This window comes from Felis catus, chromosome D3 (genome assembly GCF_018350175.1).
Source record: "Felis catus isolate Fca126 chromosome D3, F.catus_Fca126_mat1.0, whole genome shotgun sequence".
Taxonomy (NCBI): domain Eukaryota; kingdom Metazoa; phylum Chordata; class Mammalia; order Carnivora; family Felidae; genus Felis; species Felis catus.
The window spans coordinates 88,454-103,554 of NC_058379.1; the positions used below are offsets into that span (position 1 = coordinate 88,454).

General features: G+C 42.1%; 1 long non-coding RNA gene across 3 annotated transcripts in view; it reads right to left on the reverse strand.

Annotated features, from left to right (window-relative positions):
* LOC111558016 overlaps window positions 1-1,939 on the reverse strand; it is a 53,424-nt gene extending 51,485 nt beyond the window's left edge. For all 3 annotated transcript variants that reach the window (XR_006587938.1, XR_006587939.1, XR_006587937.1), the window contains exon 1: window positions 867-1,939. This is a non-coding gene — a long non-coding RNA (uncharacterized LOC111558016). The remainder of the gene's footprint in view (window positions 1-866) is intronic.
* Window positions 1,940-15,101: the final 13,162 nt, after the last annotated feature.

A 15,101-nucleotide genomic window follows, 5' to 3' on the forward strand; every position in this document is an offset into this window, starting at 1 on the left:
GTCTAGAGTTTGACCAAAAATATACATACATATGTCGCTATGATGGGGCTGAAATGTAAAGGACAATGAAAATGAACCTGAGGTTTCCACAAAGGGAAGGAAGGTGCAGATCACAGAAATCAAGGCAGAAGGGAGAAACACAATTCTTTACTGGTTACTACGGTAAAAGTATGGTTGGTGTTAAATGTGCTCAAAGAAAGCAAATTATCCCCACTGTCTGACACATTCGTCCTTACAACAGTGTTTGTAACAATTAACTCCTGAAAGTCTTACTCTTCTGTGAGCTTCTATCTTTGTCCACACATTCCAACACGAACATCTACATTTTTCTTCAGCATGTCCCATTTGGCGTCCTTTGCCCCTTTCACACACCTAAGTGCGGCACAGTAGTCCCCCAGTTCCCTTTTGCTGCCTGTCAAGCATAAAACAATTTACTTGAGTGTGCACACCTTTTCCCACGAGTGCAGCCATGAGGGGGGAGAGGATAAAGGACAAGATTCCCAAGGCAAGAAACCACTTTTTACTTTCCAGAGCAAACTCATTCTACCAAGTGCAGTTTTCTCCCCCCTAAAGTAACACCTATTCCAGGTTACACTATTAGACGTCAAGTCTCCCTGCATCAAATCCTTGTTGCGTGCAGTAGTATATCCTGACTTTAAGACAAATTTGAGAAAGGTGGAATGACTATAGAAGAACGTACAGTATAGCAAATGTACTTACCAATACTAAAATATACACTTAAATGTTTATGATGGGAAACTTTCTAATGCATGTATTTTATCACAGTTAAAGAAGAGAAACTTAAAAAGAAAGTAATGATGTTCAGTTCTCTGATTTATATAACATTTGATAGTAAATTTTGTTACCTGATTCTTTGGGATCTTAAGCTGAGAATTTTCTTTCTGCAGAGGCTGTTTTTCAAACTTCGATTTCACTTCGCAGGTATCAACTTCATTAAGGGAGAGGTGAACCTGAGCAAAACATTCTCATTCATGACTTCTTCCCAAAAAGAAGATCACTCAGTAGATAACATATAAATCGAATATTCTAAGACATGAAAGATTTGTTTTTCTTCAAAGCTAAAGTGTACAATGGAAATCCTGTAGGAAATAGAGGGAATTTACTTCTGAAACTTCTGAAGTGTTTACTAAAATAGCACCTTTCAAGTTCTTTGTAGATTTTTCCTTTCCCTGATTTGCAAATAATATAGAAACAAAATGTGTGCTAGGCTTTCCAAACAAACACTGGACAATGTGTCACAAAGAAGCATTTTCAACAGAGCATACCCCACAGTCAGTCCCTGTATCATTAAAAACAGTCGATCCAGTTTGGGCCAAAGAGAAAAGCCAAACACATACAGAAATAAAGGATGAAGAGAACGGTGGAAGGTGTCAGTGTTTCAGAGCAACTATCTTGGTTTTGAGACAATGGAACTGTGACTGGATGACAATGAAAAAGTGAAGAAAGTGTAAAATCTTTCAAGCCAAACAGCTCAATGAATGACTTTTCTTTACAGAAGAGAAATATTGTCACAAGATTCACTTTCAAAATTCTCTGAATTAAGAGAAACACAACTGTTCAACATGGCGAGAGGCCTCTAGTGCTCTCTCCTGGCAGCACTGAATGATGTAAAAATTACGCCAGGGTTATGAAAACAAATTCTGCTTCACTCCTACCTAAAAGAGGTACTGTGGTGTTCCTGCTTGAAACAGCAGTGAACAGCATGGAAGGTTGAGGGGCTCAAATCACCCAATGACCAAAAGGGCTCAAGCATCAAATTATGGTAACTCAGGAAGCCCCGATTCTTGATATTCTGATTTCTCTCAGATTGCAACAAAGCGTGCACACTTGGAATGATGTCATTAAAAAATTCATTAGTGTGCTCAAGTGTCTCACGATTATTCTTCATAGTCATCAGGAATACTTACTCCTTACTTTTACTGCCATTTTTTTAATTTTTTTTAAATGTTTATTTATTTTTGAGACAGAGAGAGACAGAGCATGAATGGGGGAGGGGCAGAGAGAGAGGGAGACACAGAATCGGAAGCAGGCTCCAGGCTCTGAGCCATCAGCCCAGAGCCCGACGTGGGGCTCGAACTCACAAACCGTGAGATCGTGACCTGAGCTGAAGTCAGACGCTTAACCGACTGAGCCACCCAGGCGCCCCTACTGCCATTTTTAAAGGACATCCCTAAAAGAAGGGATTTTAATACTTTTTTAAATTTGTTTTTTGAGAGACAGAGAGAGCGAGCAGGGGAAGGGCAGACAGAGACAGAGGGAGAGAATCCCAAGCAGGCTCCCCACCATCAACATGGAGCCTGATCAGGGCTCAACCTCATGAACCATGAGATCATGACCCAAGCTGAAACCAAGAGTTGGATGTTTAACCAACTGAGCCACCCAGGCGCCGCAGGACAAAGAAGGGATTTTTATCTTACGTCTATGTGCTTCATAAGAGGGAAGATTATTTTGCCACATGGTTTCTTGAGCACATTCCTTTGCTCCATTGATCTACACAAATATGTAATAAAGGATTCAGAATTCAAAAATATTAATTACGCTGACATAAAAACCTATCTCTTGTGGGTAAGTAATTACAGAAATAAAGGATGTGGTATTTTACATATGTGATGATTGCTTTGAATTTAGCCTGGTAGAGAATGGAATGAAATGGACATCAGGATGAAAGAGGAGATGGCAAAATCAGTGAACCATAAGTGAACACAATTCCAGGTGAAATCATGAAAATGAAAAAAAAGGGGGGGGGAGTGGTTGTACCTGCTGCTCACAAATAGATTTTTTTTCTACACGTTTTGCATTTTCCTTCATGTAGTACTTAATCTTCTCAGAAATTTGATCTAACTTAACCAAAAAGATAAAAGAACAATCTCTTAAGATTAGTACCAAAACCAGTAAAATCAAATTGCCCATTGTGTCAACAGAAAAGGCACATGATCTGCCACTTTGGTCACATATAACATTTTAGCATTACTGTGGTCCCTGAAGAAAGTAAGTTTTAGTTAGTGGCATTTTATTTTCCTTTCTCTCTTTCTCTCCTTTCTCTCCTTTCTCTCTCTCTCTCTCTCTCTCTCTCTCTCTCTCTCTCTCTCTCTCTCTCTTTTCTTTTAGAGATAGAGAATACATGCGTGGGTGAAGAGTCAGGAGAGAGAGAGAGAATCTTAAGCATGTTCCAGGCTCAGCTCGGAGTCCAAGGCAGAGCTCGATCCCATGGCCCTGTGATCATTTCCTGAGCCAAAATCAAAATTCAGATAAACAAACGACTGAGTCACCCAGGTGTCCCTTAATATGCCATCATTAAGCAACATTCTTCTTAGAATATATGAACAGTTCAAATTCCTCTGACATCACCACAGGAGAAATGGAGAAAAATCAAGTATCATACATACTTATAGCCTGTCTTTCATTATCAAATAAACAAATCAGTGCAATTACTTTAAAAACAAAAGTTAAAAAGAAAAATAACCTACCTAATTTCTTCCAGGTTTTCCCCCACTTTCACTCACACTTTAAAAATAAAGAAAGGGATTCTTGGGTGGCTCAGTCAGTTGAGATCCAACTTCAGTACAGGTCATCATCTTACAGCTCACCAGTTCCAGCCCATATCAGGCTCGCTGCTGTCAACACAGAGCCTGCTTGGGATCTTCTGTCCTCGTCTCCCTCTGCCCCCTCCTCACTTGCACCCTCATCCCTCTCAAAAATAAATATATCTTTTAAATAAATGGATACATACATACATACATACATACATAACAATAAAAACAACAATAACAAAAACTATAACAAGAGAGTCAGGCTCCTGGGTACGTGATCAGTTGATTTTGGCCCAGGTCATGGTCTCACAGTCAGTGAGATTGAGCCCATGTGAGGCTCTATATTGAAAGCATGGAGGCTGCTTAAGATTCTCTCTCTCCTTCTCTCTCTGCCCCTCTACCACTCATGCACAGACTCTCTTTCTCAAAATAAATAAACATTTAAACAAATACTGAGAGAGAAATTATTCTAAATGTCACTCGTTTGGGAGGCCTCCAATGTCTTTCTGCTGCTCCACAGGGTCCCGTCCATGGGAACCAGGGTGGGATGCTCAGGTGCATGTGGCCTTGGAATCAAACACACTTGGGTAAAATCTCAGCTTTACTACTTAGTAGCTAGAACCCTGGATAACTCCTCATCTCCCCAAATCACAAGAGGGTGAAAGCCCAAGATGCAAACCTTACCACCTGCATTACTGGTAAACACCATGCATGCAGGAAACACTCACCTTAGACGTGGATAGCACATGGAAAGCACCTAGAACAGGGCCCAGTACTCCAGAATCTTCTGACAGGCATTGAATTCTATTGTTTGGTCCTAAGCTGCAAGCTTACCTTCTATTTGTACAATGTGAGAGCTCTGCTGCCCTGAGGTCACCCTTCTCTATACCAGCAGTGCTGTATTCCTCATAGCAACACCAGCATTTGAGGACCCACTATGTGCTGGGTCACTTAATCAGCACAGTCCATGAAGCCCATACACAATCCATTAGCCCCATTTGGCATCTTGTTCACTTCCACTCACTCTCCACTGACATTAGAGGGTCTCTCCACCCAGGACTCATAACACATGTTTAAACCTCTCTAGTGACACACATGTGGCCTGGCAATATCTGACCTCTTCTCTAAGCCTTTAGCTTCTTGACAGGCTCAGATAGTACCTTAATCTGTACATTTCCCCCAGTAGGCAGGTCACACCAAAATACTCCTGCCACTGGATTCTTAAACATTTCTGACCAGAGTTAAACTCATCCACTTCTCTCTAATTGTCTGATTTTTTCCTCTACTTGGTCACCTGTCTCAGTTGATGGCAACTCAATCTGTGTTGTCACTTAGGATGCAAACAAGGAAAAGTCACTGTAAAGAGTTAAGGGGCAAACTAGACCTGATAAGTAAATGTCTTTATTTCTAGCTGAATTAGAAACCACAGTGAACAGCTGTATTAAGAAAAGATTAAAGGTCACCTGGGTGGCTCAGTCAGTTGAGCATAAACTCTTGATTGTGCCTCAGGTCATGATCTCATGGTTTGTGAGATCGAGCCACACATCAGGCTTTTTATTCCTTTAAAAAGAGATTTAAAAACAATAGATTACAAGGAAAATAGAAGCCTGAAATCTTACCTTCATATACTCGATTCTACCTAGAAGAGGGATAAAGAAAATTAAATTTGATGTAGAAACAATATTTTTATAAAAGGATAGCTTGTGACAACAATGTCAAAATCATAATCCAATGTGGTATTATAATAAAGGGTGGTTCAGCAAAATAAATTATTTTTGTAAGTGTTGCAATTCTAGTATAATTAACATACAGTGTTATATTTGATTCAGGTGCACATATTGGGATTCAACAATGCTATACATTACTCAGGGCTCATCCTGGTAAGTGTACTCTTTAATACCCATCACCTATTTCTCCCATCCCGCCACCCACCTCCCCTCTGGTAACCATCACTTTGTTCTCTAAAGTTAGGAATCTGTTTCTTGCTTCATCTCTCTCTTTTTCCCCCCTTTGCTCATTTGTTCTGTTTCTTAGATTCCACACATGAGTGAAATCATATGTTATTTATCTTTCACTTAGCATTATATCCTCTCTATCAATCCGTGTTGTTGCACATGGCAAGATTTCATTCCTTTTTTGGCTGAGTAATATTCGTGTGTGTGTGTGTGTGTGTGTGTGTGTGTGTGTGTGTGTTAATGTATATATCACCTCTTCTTCATCCACTTATCTATGGATGGACACTTGGGCTGCTTCCACAATTTGGCTATTGTAAATAATGCTGCAGTAAACATAGGGGTGTGTCATAGACTCTAAGTCTAAAGTTCTCTTTTGGTCAGCAAAAGAGCAGATGCAGGATTCAAATGAGAGATGACTAATGTCCAGAAAAAAGACAAGAGCCCCGAATAAGGTCCTTGCCTCATATTTATTCAGATCAGAAGGCTTGCAAACGTGATGGGTGTGCACAAAGAGACAAACAAACTAGGAACATTAACTTGTGGATGTGAGGGGGAAAGGGGGATTTTGAAGATATACAGTGTTTGGGGTTTGGGTCAACATAAAATAAAATCCAGGCACCGGGCAGATGGGTAGATGGTTGTTAACAGCAGACAGGAGGTGCTGTGCCTAGTGTAGCCATGGCCTAACATACTAAAAACTTAGAAGTAGAATAACCTATAGAAAGACTTTCCTTTCTACTTGATGATATTTCAACAACCATTTCCACGGAAGAGATCTAAAGTAGACATCTTATTTTTGACCAAAAGCTCTGTTTCCATTCTATGAAACAGATACCAAACTACTCACCTTCAATAATGGAAATGGCAGGCTTGTTTTAATTTAATAACCAATGCACCATTTACTTGCAATTCTTTTTTGTCTAGTCCAATAGCCATAATAAAGTCCAGGATCACAAATATTTCAGAGATTCAGACAAAACAAAAGTAAAGGTAAAAATCTTTGGACTAAAAGATGCCTCTGACTCACCAGAAACACAGGAGAAATGTCTCCTACAGTTGGCTATTTCCTGAACTGAAAAACAATTCTGTCAAATCAGGTCCTATGATTTTTCCCACATCACCAACAACAAAGGTTTTCAAATCAGAAAGGAAGCGGGAGATGACTAGAGAAAACACACAAGCAACAACAGAAATGAAAACAAACATTTCCAGAAAGTGCAAAAAGTGCCTCCTTGCCCAGAGTCATTCCCTGAAGACATTGTAAAATTATGGCAGGTACTTGAGACGTCACAGGGAGATCTGAACAAAGTAAACAAAATCATAGGAAGTATGTTCTCACACCACAAATGACTCAAACTAGACATCAAGAACAAAAAGTTCTCAGTTGAACAATGACCAAAAAAAAAAAAAAAAGAGATTAAACAACCTTCTCAAAAACACACAGATTCGAGGGGTGTTGGGTGGGGAGATGGCTGAAAGAGGTAAAGTAGATCAAGAGTACACTTGTCATGAGCACGAGAAATGCATGAAATCACTGAGTCATATGGAACACCTGAAACTGATATTGCACTGTATGTTAATCATAGTTGAATTTTTAAAAAAAGTCCATATAGGTCAAAGGAGACATTTCTACAGAAATTTTAACATATTTAGTCTAAATGATAATGAAAATTGAACGTATTAGAGGGAAATTGATAATATTGAGTGCATATAAAAGGTCCAGCTATATAAAATTTTCTGCTTACTTATGATTACAAGTCTATCTAAAGGTACTTTAGTATACTCACAGCAAAAACAGTTCACTGGAGGTAAATCAGACAAGCATAAGTTCCCATAGAGGCAGTAATAATGTTATGTTTCCAGAGAATTTCAAACACATCAGAGCCAAGAGGGAAATGGTCAGACCAGTATGGACAGGCTGAAATAATATTCGAGATGATGAGGAATCTTAAAGATGTTTACAATATATGTCATAAAGAATCATCTTTATAAACCCTCTACCAGCCTCTGGGAGGATAATAAGAACACCTCTCAAATGTCTTCTCATGGAAGAACAAGAGGACAGATAGCTTACAAAGGAGCGGTAACAAACTTACGAGGGTGATGACTGTGTTTGCTATCTTACCGTGGTCATGGTTTCATTGCTGCTTACCTATGTCAAATATCAAGGAATTGTATTCTTTAAAAAGGTATTGTTATTCTATACAAAGTATATGACACTGAAGCTGTAGGAAAGATGTAATAGGCAACACTGAGAAGTTTTATTTTGCTGACAAACATATTGCAACTGTATTTTAATAGTAAGAATTTGGAAGCTAATGTAAAATAGGAAAATTAAGAAAATGCAAATTTATAGTAGATAAGAAGTCAGTGACTTCTATTGTACATTCACAAAGTACCTGGATAAAATCCTTTGGAATATCTCCAAACTATGCCCAAAATTCATGAAAGAATGGAAGAAAGTAAAAACACAAAATTTACTATAGATACAAATGAGATTGTTCTAGAGAAAGATGTTTACAGATACGGATATATCTGAGAGAGATGGGCAACTGCTATTATAATAATATGGCATTATTTTTCCAAGAAGAGGAATTACACATTGTGGTTCACTTTTTGATATTTTATTTCAAGGTTCACTTTGATTCTGAATCACAGCTCAAAATGTCAGATTTCTGAGGTACAAAAAGATTTGCATAATCAGGTGATCTTGTGTATTTTGATAATATCTGTGGATTTTAAGTTACCTGAACACACATCTCTAAATAGCCAGTGAAAGGAATTCATGTTTCTATTTCATGGTATTGTGCCAAAATCAATCAACAGCAACTCTGAAAACTGATCTCTAAAAGAACACAGGGGCGCCTGGGTGGCTCAGTTGGTTAAGCAACTGACTTTGGCTCAGGTCATGATCTCGCAGTCTGTGAGTTCGAGCCCTGCATCAGGCATGTGTTGACAGCTCAGAGCCTGGAGCCTGCTTCACATTCTGTGTCTCCTCTCTCTGTCCCTCCCCTGCTCATGCTCTCTTTCTCTCAAAAATAAATAAACATTAAACAAAATTAAAAAAAAATAAAAAGTAAATAAAAGAATACAAAATTCTGGGATATGATCACCAAAAAAACAGAACACATATTATTCTGCAAAAACTGGACTTAGAAGCACTTCCAGAGCAAAACACTCACAATACAATTCACACCAATTCACATACCAAGCTTAATTTTGTGCAAATGAACATGTCTAAAAAGTAGCCTCTGAAATCTATAACATTTTCAACCTCAGCTCTCAGAGATGAGAGCATAAAAATGTGTAATGGTGGGAAGTATACACTGTCTTTGTCTAGCCACTGTCTGAAAGAAGGCAGTAGCTGTCATCACAATGGTTGGTCATGGGGCTCAAAGGCACCAAAGACACAGGCCATCTTGTAATGAAGGTAAAACATCTTCAGCTGTGGGCACTTGGTGCATCTGGCAGCTGTCTGGCTGCTGATATCGGTAGTTGACAATGAACTAGATTAGATCCAATGGGGCCAATAACACTAGGTTCTCACAGTCAATGGCCATGAGTGGGTGGAGGTGGGAAATGCAAGACAAGTTAGTTGGTGGAAGAATTTAGAGATGAGGTAGGGAGTGAGAGCTGAACCAATCTGTGAGAGGCACCCTAGGTAGAGGGGGAAAATTCTAATAAGGACAATCAAGAATTTTCCTCCTTCACAGTCTCAAAAAAATAGAATTGATTCTATTTAGATTGGAGGCATTCGTGTGGAATGATTCTGCCTCAGTGCTAGGGTTATTCCTGACTACTGGGACTTTTCAGGTCCCACTCTAAGGATCTGGTACATGCCAATCTAAGAAAATCTACTTATCTCTATGGTGTTCCCTGTCTGTCTGCCTCTCTCACTCTTTAGGGGTACGAGTTTTGATTAGTCACACTGGGAATCAGGTATTTCATTTTATTTGGACAATCCTAAGGACATTCGAAACCCTTCTTGTTTTGAGTAAATCAACACTCTGCACATACTTAGCTAAAGAAAGGACAATTTATTCACTTCCTGGTCATGTTGCTCCTAGTAATTTGCTATCATAAATGTCCAAGCAAGATGCAGTCACTTAGTTTCTGCTGGGCTTATGAGGCTCCCAACAACACTGTTGGACACAGAGTCCCTGGGGGCAGCTTCCAAGACCAGAGGCAAAGGGATGACTCAGAAGTTGCTAAAAGTCAACAAACTAGGAAGCACAGAGCCCGAAGACATTTCACTTTTTAACACTCTAGTACTAACACCAACCCAGTTGTCACTGTTCCCAGGGCTACCAAACTTCACAAATATGAACAATATGCTGATAGGAAAATGAACTACATATAAGATGGACCCTAGGCTTACAAAGTTGAAGGTGGATCTTAACAGGGCTTCCCGGAACTAGTACCATACCCATAGTTCCTATTAAATAAGAGTTTTTGACATTTTTAAAACAACTTTAATGAAATAATTTACAGATCATAGAAACACCTAGTTCAGTCAGTCAGCTCAATAGCTTTTAGTATCTTCACAAATCCTTCCTTCTTGACACTATAAACCTACTATGTTCAGGTTTACATCCTGTCAACATTGCTCTTTTTGGACCAAGCAGCACAGACAAGATGTGGATAGCTGTGGCCACAATCACTTCAGGCTGGTGGAGAAACCTGCCCTGTGGTTCTCAGTTTTCAGGAAGAAATGAAGTTCTTTTGAAGTTCCCATCAAAAGCCCCAGAGAAAAGCTGTTGTTTAAACACAGTGTGAAAGAACCCAATAGGAAGGAAGAATCCACCAATGTTCCATGTTCACTCACATTTGTGTTTGAGCAACCGTGACACCCAAGCACAAGGAGCTAGAAACATAGCCTCTGCACCTTCCTGTGCCTGTCCTTTAAGGGGACTCTAAGGTTCCAGGCAGGAGGTGGACATGGGGGTGTAGGTGGGCAAGGGAGGAGTGGAGAGGGTTGGGAAAGGGGGGAGGGTGGTAATTGGGGATGCAGGAGGAGTATAAAAATGGGGTGGGTTTAGGGATGGGGAGTGTCAGGAGAAGAAGGGGGTCAGAGACAGTACCAGGATCAGATCAAGTACAAGAGGGTAGGGAGGAGGGTTCAGACAGGTTAGTATGTTAGCAGTGGTGTTGCCTTAGCAACCCGGAACCTTTATACTCTCTCTCAACCAACCAGCTGCCCTCAGCCCTGGTAGAGAAATATAGACATCCCATGTGACCTCATTTTTAAAAAGCCGCTTCCCACCTGGTGCACCACCACGTGCCATCCCAACTACAGTTCCTCTCTGGAAACTTGGCTGACTTTCTGGTTTCTGGGCCCTGCTAACCCAGCTCCCTGTCAGCTCTTCTAAGTGCTCTCTCCTTCCTTTCTGAACTCCCATCTCCCATGGGCAATAGCTGAACAATCAAGAAAGCAAAGGAGGACAGAACTGCAAGAAAAATCAAATACACAAGCAGACAGGAAGGAAGGTTTAACCTTCTCTCACTAAGTCAAAGCAGATAGAACATCCATAAGACAGAGATCTTGATAGCAAACCATCTGAATCCCACAGCTATATCCATTTATGTGTACACATGGACATAACATTGCAGAGGACACATTCACTTTAGGCACAGAGGATACAGTTACAAACATTCACCCTATTTATTATGGCCATAAGGGAAATTTCAAAGGAATGAAATAATTTGAGAGGAAGGAAATCACACGAAGCATGGTTTGGTAATAGAATGTGCTAGAAATCACTAATAAAGAGGTAACTAGAAATTCCCATATGTTTAGAAATTGAGAAGTTCCTCTAGAAGTAGAATATGAGTCAAGAAATCCCAAAGAGACAGAGCTATAATTGACCTCAATGATAGAAGCATGATAAAATTGTAATCCAAAATGTCTCCTGGCCTGCAATATCCTGGAATATTGGTGGGAGAAGACTGTCTGGTCCCCAAATCATCTCTAACTGACCTAGACATTTTAACACTACAAACAGTGGTAGATCTGTCACTTTTCTGTGTGACCTTCCTACCTATTGGCATGGGCTGTACATTATGAACTTACGTGGGGGGGGGGGGGTCATCAGAGAAGAAATCCAGCTGACTCAATAGGGATCTCCTGCAATCTCCAGGAATGACAGCATTTTAAGAGAAATAGTTCGGGGCGCCTGGGTGGCTCAGTCGGTTAAGCAGCCGACTTCGGCTCAGGTCATGATCTCGCAGTCCATGAGTTCGAGCTCCGCGTCGGGCTCTGTGCTGACAGCTCAGAGCCTGGAGCCTGTTTCAGATTCTGTGTCTCCCTCTCTCTCTGACCCTCCCTCATTCATGCTCTGTCTCTCTCTGTCTCAAAAATAAATAAACGTTAAAAAAAATTAAAAAAAAAAGAGAAATAGTTCATCAGCTTCTCTCCTGGGGGACCCATGACAACACCAGATTGTTGGCAGTGCCAGGTGTGCTGGGCGGGGAGGGCCAAGCAGGTGGGCAGGGTCCAGGGACCCAGGGGACTAGACAAACCTTCTGTGATCATCTCTCCTGGGCTCTGTCCTGAGCTGAGCTTCCTAAATAGTTTCTCTACATGATTGACTCAATGATTACCTATCTGAAAATCATTGTTCTAAATCCCTTCACTTTTATTTTTATGTAAGTTAGTTGTAACGGGAACCACTCTGGTACTGCTAAAATAGCAAAGCAAGGTCTCCAACCTAAGTATAAAGAAGCCATACAAAACAACGAAAACCAAAACCAATACAAAACAGGAGTGAAAAACCAATAGTGTTAACATTCCCTTTAGATCCTGCTGCCTGCCTAAAGAGCCCCAGTGTTGGGCTGTCCTGGTTATACAAGGAGAGGCCAGCTACAGAGGGGGTGGAGTCAGACAGGCCCAAAAGTGAGTGGGAGAGAGGCCCTGACTATAAGGGGGCCTAGGGAATTCCATGAAGGGTGGCCAGGGTCACCCTGATTATAACTGGAGCAGGGACCAGGGAAAGAAGAGGCAGTGAACAGAATTTTGGTGGCCTTGAACAAGTGAGATCATTCATGGAGGTGTCCCCAAAGCCACTGTCAGCCTTCCATCTGGGGAGCCTTTCGTTGCCCCTGGGGGCAGGGCCAGGAGCCTAGAGTTTGAGATCCAGTGTGCTGCTTACCAGCCGTGTGAGCCTGGGCTGTGTCCAGAACTGTGCTAAGGACAAGAGGAAGCCACGTACTGAGCACTAGTGGATATCAGCGTCATCACCTCCCTGGGGCATGTGTCTTCCCAGTCTGGTGCCTTAAAAGTTGCACAGCTGTTAAAGGCAACAAAGGTGAAAAACACAGTTCCCTCCAGTTTCAGGCCTATGCCAAGCTTTGCCTTTGCAGACAGCTCAGAACCCAGCAGCAGGACCATCTCTAACCCCTTACCCAGATGGGGAGTCAGGCTCAGAGCCCTCAAGGGTAAGGCTGGACCCAGGCTGAGAAAAGGTTCACTGCTGACTTGGGTCTGGGAAGGGATGTTGGGAGAGTGGGAATCTGGGGCCTGGAGACTCAAGAGAGAACAGAGGCCACAAAGATGCTTGGCCCCATAGCCCAGCTTTGCTCCAGGTCAGCCTGTACAGAGCTGAGGCCAAACCAGAGGGCAAGGTCACAGCCTGGCTCCTGCACATCAGGCTGACAGTCATTCATCTCTGTGGTGATGATAATGCTATCATATACTAGTTCTGATGATGCCATTAGTGCTATTATTGTTGTGGGAGAGGGCGCAGCCCACTTTGACACACCCAAGGATTCTGGAGGGGCTCGCCTGTCTCCCTCACTTGACATGGCCCCATGCAACAACCCCACTCTAAGTGTACCCTGTCTCTACCTTGTGCCCTTGTCCCTGTGGCCACCCTACCCTGGCCACTCTCTGGAATCCAGGCCTGGGCACAACCCTCCATAAAGCACTGACATGGGGCAGATGCCCAGCCCAGACTTGGAACCAGGAAAACACCCCCTTCCATGACAACTTAGATGGGACAGGTCATGCCAGGGTCTGTGCACCCCTTCTTCTTGTAATGGCCTGTACTGGAGTGCTAGAGCTGTCCTGGAGAGAGAGAGAGAGAGAGAGAGAGAGAGAGAGAGAGAGAGAGAGAGAGAGAGACCTACATTATGCACCTGTGAGTCTGAGACCTGTGAGTCTGAGTTCTGTGTCTGTGAGTATATTGACTGTGGACATGAATTTCCTGTTATTTGGTTGTTTTCATGTTTTCTGACAAGGTGATGAGGTTTTGGGTGACAGTGGGGTTCATAGTGTCTGGAGCTGATGACCAAGAAAGAATTCTTGAAGTCATCTTTGGTGCAAAAAGGTGATTTTATTAAAGCTCTGGGACAGGACTCTTGGCCAAAGAGCTGGCCAGGCACCGTGAGGACAGACTAGTTATATATGGAGCTGGGGGGAGGTCAAGTCCTGGGAAGTTTCCAATGAGACTTTTGTATGCTAAAGAAGACTCCCAGGATACTGGAGGCCTATCTATTGTCAAACTAGGGTTGTTTGCCCTCTAGCAAAGCGTAAGCATCAAGACAAAGGGAGTTCCTGGAGAAAGTTTAATCTGCAGGCCTCAAGTATCTGTCAATGGGCTGCAGGGTATAAGGAAATTTCATTCTCTCTGCAATTTCCTTCTGCCTTTGTTTCCTACATCACTATAGAGGGATGATGTTGGGGTTCTAGGAAACCAAGTCCATAGATTTCTGGAGGTTAGTCTATTAATAAGATTGCCTTTTTCTTGTGATTTACTAAGATACTTGTAAATAGATGGAGACAGGCCTTGCAAGACTATGATCTCCATCAGTTAACGATTTGTTTTTTCCTTTTCCTTTGTTCTTGGGCAGTCAGGAGTGCCCAGGGGATATCATACGTATCCCACCTGGGGGTGGGGGCGTGGGGTTGAGGCCTGGCAGCTTGCCTTATGCTCCCTCATCATTTTTCTCTGTTGTTGGTCTGTATGCATGTGTATCTGTGTCTGTGTTTCTGAATGAGCATATATCCACTGTGTAAATCTCTGTATCTGTGACTGTACTATCTGTATTTTTTGGGTACATGTGTCCCTGTGGGAGTATCTGTGTTACATGTCTGTGTGTGTATTGGTTGCATGTGTGAATTTGCTCTCACTTTGGGTGTTTCTGATCCATGACTCTGTGTGTGTGTGTGTGTGTGTGTGTGTGTGTGTTTTCTGTGTGTCCAGTGTGTGTAGGGTGTGTTTCATAGGAGGGTTGCACATGCCCCTGAACGCATGTATCCCTGAGTGTGTGTGTGTGTGTGTGTGTGTGTGTGTGTGTCAGAGAGAGAGAGAGAGAGAGAGAGAGAGAGAGAGAGGGACCCAAGGAATTTAACAAAAATCCCCTACTCCTGGACAAGCAGAGCAAGACTAACTCCATTTTGTGCTACACCCACCATCTCATGTATAACCCCCACTTGACCTACTTATTGCTTAAGACACTCCCCCACCCTAGTCAAGCCGCTGAGCACACCCTTACTGGAAACCGGCTCACATAGGAATGCGGAACCCCTAACCGCCAAAGAATGTAAACCCCGCCTTTTGCCCGCCAAACTTGCGCGCCAATTCTGACCAGAGTGATA